The sequence below is a fragment of the Lissotriton vulgaris genome, chromosome 1_1, assembly GCF_964263255.1.
Source record: "Lissotriton vulgaris chromosome 1_1, aLisVul1.2, whole genome shotgun sequence".
Taxonomy (NCBI): domain Eukaryota; kingdom Metazoa; phylum Chordata; class Amphibia; order Caudata; family Salamandridae; genus Lissotriton; species Lissotriton vulgaris.
In genome coordinates, this window is record NC_141685.1 from 99,529,206 (window position 1) to 99,539,101 (window position 9,896).

A 9,896-nucleotide genomic window follows, 5' to 3' on the forward strand; every position below is an offset into this window, starting at 1 on the left:
TCGGCTTTCTTTCGCGTAGAGAATACGCTGTTTACATGCTGCCTGAACGTTGGTGACAGGAGCTTGGGGTGTAATCAAAGACTATTGAATCGACTAAGGTATCTCCACCCCGTTACCGGTGTAACATGGAATATTGTGCTCACCTCTTACTTGATGATTGATTCTTCTATGATTAAGGAGTATAAGTATATATTGCTGATTGAGGATACATACCTCGTTGGTTCTCCACCCTAGGGGTCATTGATACCCCTTGGTTGCCCATCTCTATCTTGTCCTGATGAAGACTCGCATGCCCCAGGTTTAAATGACCGGTTGGCCCTAAGTCGAGTCGGAACGTCAACGCTATTATTTCCACCTTGGACCTGTTTCTTGACATTACATGGTGCACACTGAGGACATGGATGTCTCTTTACAATGTTTTGAATGTAGTGGTTACTAAAATCTTGTTTGGCCAGGTATAGTCAATACGGAAAAAACTAGAATACCGTTACTGACCAAGAAGTAATGTGAATATGTTATGATTATCACTGTGAATTTCTATTTCCTTCTTTATTCACTAAACACTCTGATCACTCTCTTTTGCACGCTCATTTGGGCAACCTTTTCTCCGTTTTTTACCTCTGAAATAATGCAATATTGTGCAAAATGAATTCAAAAACATGAGACAATGAATTAAATACATTGTTACTCTGTCTCTGTTGTAGCGGCTGTTGTGTTTTCTCTTAAAATTATTAATTATATTTGTGAATTGGAGCAGATTCAGTTGAAATGCTCTTAAATATTTGATTTAATGAATGAAGATTGATTAGGTCAATTATTTCAATCAATAGGTCTAGGACCACTGTTTATTTATATCGTAGTATACCCAGGTCCATACCTTGTGGCCTACCCCATTTTCTTTAATGGTCACTCTCAGATTTTCACTGGCTGCCAGTCTCACAGAGGATACGATTTAAGGCACTATGTATAGTATTTAAGGCTCCACATGGTCACTGGCCCAAATCTCTGCAGGAGAAACTGACATCGTATGTCCCTTCACGAGCACTGCGCTCCTCATCGGCTAATCTGGTGAGGTTGCCTAAAGTTAGGAAAGTCAAATCAGGAGGTAGGGCATTCAGTGCGGCAGCGTCCCACCTTTGGAATACTCTTCCATTTGATACGAGAATTCAAAATAGACAACATCCTGCAGTTTAGAAAAAGGTTAAAAACCTGGCTCTACCCTCGAGTATGCTCCTTGGCATCCTGCTAACTCCTTCCTGGCAGGGGACAGTCTATCGGCCCTAAGCTAGTCGCCAGTATCAAAGCGCCAGGTTACCTGTAGGGTGTCAGTTGCTAACTTAAATAAATAAATGTTCACCCTGTTCACTCTACGCCAATTAGCAAAATCCGGCCTCTCTCACTCTACCCTGAAGGTTTTTCTGGATGCAGTTTCCAGATTCCAGCACGATGGCTCCAATTCTCTTTATTCTTCAAGAATTATTCAACAATTTTTCAAAGGCATATTTCAGATGTTCCCTCCAATCGACGCCCGCCTCCTCCTTGGCATCTGAACATTGTGTTGGCACAACTCATGAAGTCCCCATTTGAGCCCATTCGTAGGGCTGATCTTAAATTCATCTCTTGGAAGACATCACTGCTTTTAGCTCTTACTTCAAGTCAGCGAGATACAAGCTTTTACTATCAAACCACCTTTTCTTCAATTCACCAAAGACGCTGTGTTGCTCCGCACTAATCCGGCCTTAATTCCTAAAGTTCCATCTGATTTCCACCTGAATGAGCATGTCATCTTTAAGACTTTTTCCCCTAATACACAGTTGCCAGCAGGAAAGACTTTACATTCTCTAGATGTTAAGAGATGTTTGACATTTTATTTGCAAAGAACAACCAGTATCCGTTAAACTGATCAGCTCTTCATAGCCTACGGCAGGATGCGTAAAGAACCTCCAGTTGCTAAACAGACTATTGCACGTTGGATATCTAGAGCAATTTCCTTTTGCCATCAGCAAGCAGGCAAGACACTTCAAGCAACGATTAAAGCGCCCTCTACTAGAGCAGTCTCCTCTTCTACTTCTCTCTTTGCTGGTGTGCCTCTTCATCAGATTTGCAGAGCTGCGACCAAGCACTACTGTATGGAAGCTGCCAACAATGCTGACACAGCTGTTGGGCAAGCGGTGCTACGTAATCTTTTTAAGTAAGGTGAGCCTCTGTTTCTTACCTCCTCCTGCACACATTGTATACATGTATATATTTCTGCTTTTTGCAGATGTGCCCATGTTTACTGCTATACTGTAATATACGTATATGTATTCTCTCGTACTCTGTTTACAGTGTACTTATGGCTTACTATGCACAGTTCTCGAATTACTCCTATCTTCTCTGATTCAAGCATGTGAATCTATGAAAGATACCCCAATACTGGAGAAGAACATAAGTTACTTACCTGAAAACTGTGCTTCTCCAGTATTGATATCTTTCATAGATTCACATGTGACTCACCCACCTCCCCTCAGAGGCTCCCCTCTTCTCCTTTGCTCTTATGCCACACTTGTGCTAAAAAATTGAAGAGCCTGAGCCTCTGAGGTGAAGGTTCCAGAGGGTGCTGTCGCCTGATTGTCTGGAGTTTGGACCATATCTAATGACTTTGACATGACTGTCGCCCTCACTCTGTCTGTCGCCCTCACTCTGTCTGTCGCCCTCCCTCTGTCTGTCTGTCGCATCACTACAGCATCACTCAGGGGCACCACAACATCACTATGCGTTACCACAGCATCACTGAACGCGACAGCATCACTCAGCGCCACCAAAACATCACTCAGCGCCACCACAGCAGCAATCTGTGCAACAATTCAACAACTAGTTCAAATGTGTTCTCTCAATGTTTCAAGCTTTATTACAAATGTCACAAAAAGATGTTAATATTTCACTTCTGTTCTTGGATTTTCGTCACAATAAAATTATTTACAAAAGTTTAAGCAATTGCCATTATAAATTACAATAACTTTTACTTAAGTATTAATTATTTAAAAAAATTAAAAGCCATTGTTATTTGTAACATCAATAATCTAAGTCACGTAAATACAACACATATTGCATTACAAATGCTATAGGTGTCACATTTGCGAAAGTTAAAACTATAGGCATTGTAAATGACAAAGCTATTCATTTCGCTATTTTCAAAACCAACACATAAATAAAAAATGTGTCATTTACAATACCAATAGCTCAAACTTTCCTAATGCAACACCTATTGCATTGCAAATGCTTGTTATAATTACAAGGGTGTGACAACACCACATAACACCGCATAAGCAACAAGTGCAGATTAAACCACAGGGTTCAAATAAACCCCCCCACACACCGTAAGATTAAACCTGTACTAAACACACACGCCGCAATAACAGGTACATCATAGAAAGACTGATGGACATAATGAAGCAGGCCTAGAGATACATGCATGGCACAGACAAGATAAAGGTCTTGATTTAGACTTTGGTGAGCAGGGTACTCCTTCACAAGCGTGGTGTAATGTAATGTAATGTATACTTGTAAAGCGCACTGTTGCCGAGCGGCGTCCTGGCGCTGTATACCGCTGGGGAACCCGTCCTGGCTTTCCCTGTGGGATAGTCCCTCCTGGGTATCCCCAAGGTGAAGCCAGGCATCCCCGGCGTTGATGGGGACGTTGTGGAGATGAGGCAAGCTAATGCCCAGAGTTGCCGAGTGAGACCCCTGGTTAGAGTATGCACCGAAGCAAGAATTATCGAGTCTGCTGACCCTTGTCCACGACCCTGCCGCGTTGGGAATTGAACCCTGGTCCCGGGCCGTCCTCTGCTTCTGGATCTGCCGCCTCTAACCAGTGAGCCACATTACTACAACACATATTGTAGATCAACTTCCTATAGATGGTTGAGATTGCTTTTTCAGTCAGGGGATTAGTTAGCAGCTGGTCCTCCAGTGGGGATGCATCAGGCAACTTCCCCCCCCTTCCCAGATGTTACCTTGCAGAGCGTGACCCACCTGCAAATGTCAGAACCGTTTTTAGTCACCTAATTCATACCAACCGGACCATCGAGTTGCACCTCCACTAGCGAATGGTCTGAAATTCTTCTGCCTGTCAAACCACATGCCATTCACTATTTCATAGTGTTTTTCTGCTTTTACTTACCACTTGTTTTATGCATGTGGTTGGTTGGGGGGGGGAGATGGGCGAAGCAGGGGAGGGAAGGGGAAAGATATTTCTAACAGAGGGAAGAATTGTGTGTTTCCCCCAGTTAGTAAGAAAAACAGCATAAGTCCTGGCTGCTTCTGCTGCACCCAGAGTCTTGTGGGTCTTTTCAGTCTAATTTTTCTGTCTGGAAAAAAATCGTGTCCTGTTTTTCTGCACAAAAGCCTAACAACTGATAATCAGGTGGAATAAAATCAACACATGAACGTACTCCTTAATTTCATTGCCCTTGATTCATACTCTGGACCATAGTTGAGGGATAGGTCTAGGCATAGTCCTCACAACACACAATAGATTTGCTTGCGGCAGAGGCCAGAGCTCAAAAGTCAGGTTACTAGATACAAGTAGGTGGTAACTCAGGGTAGGGCGAAATGCCTGTTGTCCGTGGAGGGGAAATTCCCATCCTAGAAATCTACATTAAAAATTAATTAATAGTATTATTTTTTAAATATCTGTTTGGTGCCAGTCCATATGACTTTAATGTCTGCTTTTGGGATACTATGTTACAAGTCCATAGGGTACATGCATCCTTTCTGAGCTTAATGAAGAACAGCTCAACACTTTCAAAATTCTGCAATTCTGCTTTGATATGGCTTGTAAATTATTTTTGGGATATTTACATGTATTAACTATTTAATTTTAATACTATAGGTGATTGAAATTACGGACGAAGAAAGCAAGATTTAGCACCAGCCAACTGAATGTTAGTGCCATAAGAAGGATTATTTTGAAAAACCGAAGGACATCCAGCATTCTAAGTTTGAACAATTTCCAAAATCTAGGTGTGGCGAGGAAGTGGGAGCTGAGGAAAGTACTATACCTGTATGTGAAGTCTCTAATTTTGCATTTCGTTAACCCAGAACAAAGTCATATCTGTCCACACAGCATCAGAAATAGTGCCAGAAAGACCAATCACAACATCCTCATCTGAAATATTATCAGAAAGACAAATTGCCTCAGCATGACAGAATAACGTTCATCTAAAGCACGCATGATCTAAAGCATCATGTAATTCCAGAGAGGAAGCACACACTGCATAAAAGAAAGATATAACAAAAGGTTTCTTCTGCAAACCATCAAAGAAAAGACACTGATAGAAGACTCCAAAGCTAACACGCTAACAACCAAAAGATTGAAAAATCACCTTTGTTCAACAACTGTTTTTAACCAGTTACGCAAGTTTGAGACTATCTGCCTCGGGATAGAACACCTCGATCCACTCTGCTCACTCTGGCGAAAACCTTAAAAATTCACCACTTTATTGTGTTGTTCATGACCATCTCAGATTGTTTCCTTTTTATTGTGTACTGTTCTGTAATTCTATGTAAATCGCCTCAACTTTATCTGTTGTGCAGGAATGATATGTAAAACTGTTAAATATCAAAATGGATTAAATGAGCACCGTTGCGCTATAGCTAATGTAAATAAATCCTCGTCTTCAGAACTACAATCCTTAACCTTACACTAAACACAGAACGGGTAAAAGGAACGGATGTTCTGTGACTGATGAGCTACAATATTACTGTGCATGTTCTAATGTTCTCAGTTACTGCCATTACCTCAGTGCAAAAAGGTACTTCTCAGTTTAATCATTAAATATCAGACTAACGCCTTATCACTGCATTGCTAAGAACCTATACAAATAGATTTGAGAAAAACTTCAGTCACAAAATAAGTTGCTGCCGGAGAGGCTATAACCAAAAGACTATTATCTGCTACAAACATTTCGACAGGTGTTACAGGGCTGCATCCAGACATATTTTGCTCAATGCAAGTGTTAAGAAGATTACACACAATATCTTTTAGAGATAAATGCTGAACATTATCTAAACAAGCCCGACTCTAAAATCGGGTTCACTCTTATCGTGGCATATAAGCAAGAGAAAACTAAATGTAGAGATATTAACTCTAGGAATACACCTTTTAAAAACACGGGCTGTTAGAACAATTTTAGTGTTCAAACCTGCCTCAATCAAAGCAAAATAACCCAAGTTGGGGAAAAAGTTACCTGTGCCAAAAAAGATTAAGCCATAAATCTCATCTCACTGAATTTGAGAGAATGCACACTGGGAAAATCCTCTCTCAGTGCTCTGAATGCCAAAAAAGTTTCAGCAGTAAATCTTATCTCACTGAGCATATGAGAATCCACACTGGGGAAAAACCTTATCAGTGCACTGAATGCCAGAAAAGGTTTTGTAACAAACAAAGTCTTTCTCGACATGTATTAACCCACTCTGTAGAAAAACCTTACCAGTGCTCTGAATGCCAGAAATGTTTCAGTTTAAAAAGTAGGCTCACACATCACATACGAATCCACACTGGGGAAAACCCTTATCAGTGCTCTGAATGCCAGAAAAGGTTTAGTTTCAAATCGCAACTTTATCAACATACATTAACCCACTCTGTGGAAAACCCTTATCAGTGCTCTGAATGCCAAAAAAGTTTCCGCAGTAAATCTCATCTCACTGAACATATAAGAATCCACACTGGGGACAAACCTTATCAGTGCTCTGAATGCCAGGAAAGGTTTTATAACAAACTAAGTCTTTCTCAACATGTAATAACCCACTCTGGCGAAAAACCTTACCAGTGCTCTGAATGTCAGAAAAGGTTTAGTTTCAAAGGGAGTCTAAATCGACATGTATTAACCCACTCTTTAGAAAAACCTTACCAGTGCTCTGAATGCCAGAAATATTTCAGTGAAAAAAGAGACCTTACTGTACATACAAGGACCCACACTGGGGATAAACCTTATCAGTGCTCTGAATGCCAGAAAAGGTTTTGTAAAAAACAAAGTCTTTCTCAACATGTATTAACCCACACTGGGGAAAAACTTTACCAGTGCCCTGAATGACACAAATATTTCAGTACAAAAGACCATCTCATTAATCATATAAGAACCCACACTGGGGAAAAACCTTATCAGTGCTCGGAATGCCAGAAATGTTTCATTGACAAAAACAGTCTCAATCGGCATAGAAAAACCCACACTGGAGAAAAACCTTATCAGTGCTCGGAATGCCAGAAATGTTTCATTGACAAAAACAGTCTCACTCATCATATAAGGACCCACACTAGGGAGAAACCTTTTCAGTGCTCTGAATGCCAGAAATGTTTCAGTGTAAAATTCAGACTCACTGAACATACAAGAATCCACACTGGGGAAAAACCTTATCAGTGCTCTGAATGCCAGAAAAGGTTTTGTAAAAAACAAAGTCTTTCTCAACATGCAATGACCCACACTGGGGAAAAACCTTATCAGTGCTCTGAATGCCAGAAATGTTTCAGTTTAAAAAGTAGTCTCACAAAGCACATAAGAATCCACACTGGGGAAAAACCTTATCAGTGCTCTGAATGCCAGAAATGTTTCAGTTTAAAAAGTAGATTCACACAGCACATCAGAATCCACACTGGGGAAAACCCTTATCAGTGCTCTGAATGCCCAAAACATTTCATCCGTAAATCACTTCTAACTGCACATGTGAGATTCCACACTGGGGAAAAACCTTATCAGTGCTCTGAATGCCAGAAATGTTTCAAAAACAAACTCAGTCTCACTCAGCATATACAGACCCACACTGGGGAAAAACCTTATCAGTGCTCTGAAAGCCAGGAAAGGTTTTGTAACCAACAAAGTCTTTCTCAACATTCAGTAACCCATTCTGTGGAACATCCTTATCAGTGCTCTGAATGCCAGAAATGTTTCAGTATAAAAAGTAGTCTCACACGGCACATAAGAATCCACACTGGGGAAAAACCTTATCAGTGCATTGAATGCCAGAAATGTTTCAGTGAAAAAAGAATACTCACTACACATACAAGAACCCACACTGGGGAAAAACCTTATCAGTGCATTGAATGTCAGAAATGTTTCAGTGAAAAAAGAATACTCACTCGGCATACAAGAACCCACACTGGGGAAAAACCTTATCAGTGCATTGAATGCCACAAATGTTTCAGTGAAAAAATCAATCTCACTCACCATATAAGAACCCACACTGGGGAAAAACCTTATCAGTGCTCCGAATGCCAAAAATGTTTCAGCTGTAAATCTGATCTCACTGCACATGTGAGAATCCACACTGGGGGAAAAACATTATCAGTGCTCTAAATGTCAGAAAAGATTCAGAGGTAGTGATGGTTACATGCACCATAAGAAAACACACCATCAAAAATACTTCAGTGCTCCCAGTGTCAGAAAAGCATACATTTTAAATGCAATCTCACTCTACATGAGCAGACGCACACAGGGGAAAAACATTACCAATGCTGTGAATGCCAGAAATTCCTATTGTTTGATTGGCACAGCCTCACTAACCATAATCAACTCCATACTGATGAAAACCGTATGAGTGCTCTGAATGCCAGAAGAGCTGCAGAGAAAAACGCTATCTCACCATGAGAAACTCCACACTGAAGAAAATACTTATGCCATAAAAGCTTGAATCTGAAAGACAGAGTTATGCTTCATGAGAGAACCCACTCTGGGGAAAAACCTTATGAGTGCTCGAAATGCAAGCAAAGTTTTGGTCACAAATTACTTTTCACTTGTCAGGAGCAAACTCACAAGGGAGAAAAAAGCCTTATGTGTGTTCGGAATGTCAGATAAGGTTCATTCACGAATACAATGTCATTTCACATGAGAGAATTCACACTGGGCTAAAGCCTTATACAGGAGGGGAAAGCCAGAAACGTTATACTCAGAAATGAGATCTCACTTAACATGAGAAATGCACCCACACCAGGTGAAAAGTAAGGCATATCTTGAGTTGCAGAAAAGCTTCTAACAACCTGACTTTACATGAGAGAGCACATATTGTAGTTGCAATAGGATTCATCAAGAAACTCTTGCAGGATAACTTAGGCTGCCCGCATGCAACCTCCTGGAAATATTTTAATTGCTACAGAATCCACATTTTGAGTATCTGAAAGTTACAAAACTCTCAAGGTCTTTACTTGACACAGAGAAGTGTTCGTACTTGCAAAAATCAACTAATTAACAAAAAAATCACAATAATAATGTCTTAAATTTTCTCCACCCAAAAGGTTTCTACTCACACTTGTTTCTTAACATAAGACTGAAATTTAGATTTTCATGATAAGATTAGGCCTAGGCGGTGTTCCGCAATGAAGAACTCGGCAAAGTGTCAAAAAAACTCAACTGCTCAATGCAGAGTTCTGCGAGCAGCAGAGTGCGTTAGGGTCAATTTGAAGCGCTACTCCAGGATCCAAAAATGATTAGTGGTGAATTAGTGTAGGGAAATATAAAATGTATTTGAGAGCTGGACATGTTGTTCTGTTAGTTGGGTTGAAGAAGAGAGTGGAGGGATAGAAGAGGGAAGGTTTTAAATTTATATAGCGCTTGCTACCCCTGATGAAGTGTTGAAGTGCTTTTCAGCGAGTAGCTTGCTACTCCAGAACTCAAAAAGATGAATAGATAGATCAATTATTGTGGGTAGGTTTTTTATTATATAAATACAACTGTACGAAAATTCATAAAATTCTGTTGTAAAGTTGTATCCAAGAGGCAAGTATAGTCTCTGATAATAATGTATACAAAGTTGGCTTGCCATCAAGACTGATGCCCCGTAATGTTGATGCAAAGTCATCTGTGCTTGAGTATCCTAGACTCTTGTTGGATTGTACCATCCAACTTGTAGGTACTGCTATTTGT

The 9,896-nt window shown here is 40.4% G+C and overlaps 1 long non-coding RNA gene and 1 pseudogene across 1 annotated transcript in view; both read left to right on the forward strand.

The window, feature by feature from the left end:
- The window catches only part of LOC147737571 (uncharacterized), a 46,231-nt gene extending 40,545 nt beyond the window's left edge, over positions 1-5,686 (forward strand). Inside the window, exon 4 of the long non-coding RNA XR_015299745.1 lies at positions 4,874-5,686. This is a non-coding gene — a long non-coding RNA (uncharacterized LOC147737571). The remainder of the gene's footprint in view (positions 1-4,873) is intronic.
- Positions 5,687-5,786: 100 nt separating this feature from the next.
- LOC147737572 (uncharacterized) lies at positions 5,787-8,668 on the forward strand (annotated as a pseudogene).
- The last annotated feature ends 1,228 nt before the right edge of the window (positions 8,669-9,896 follow it).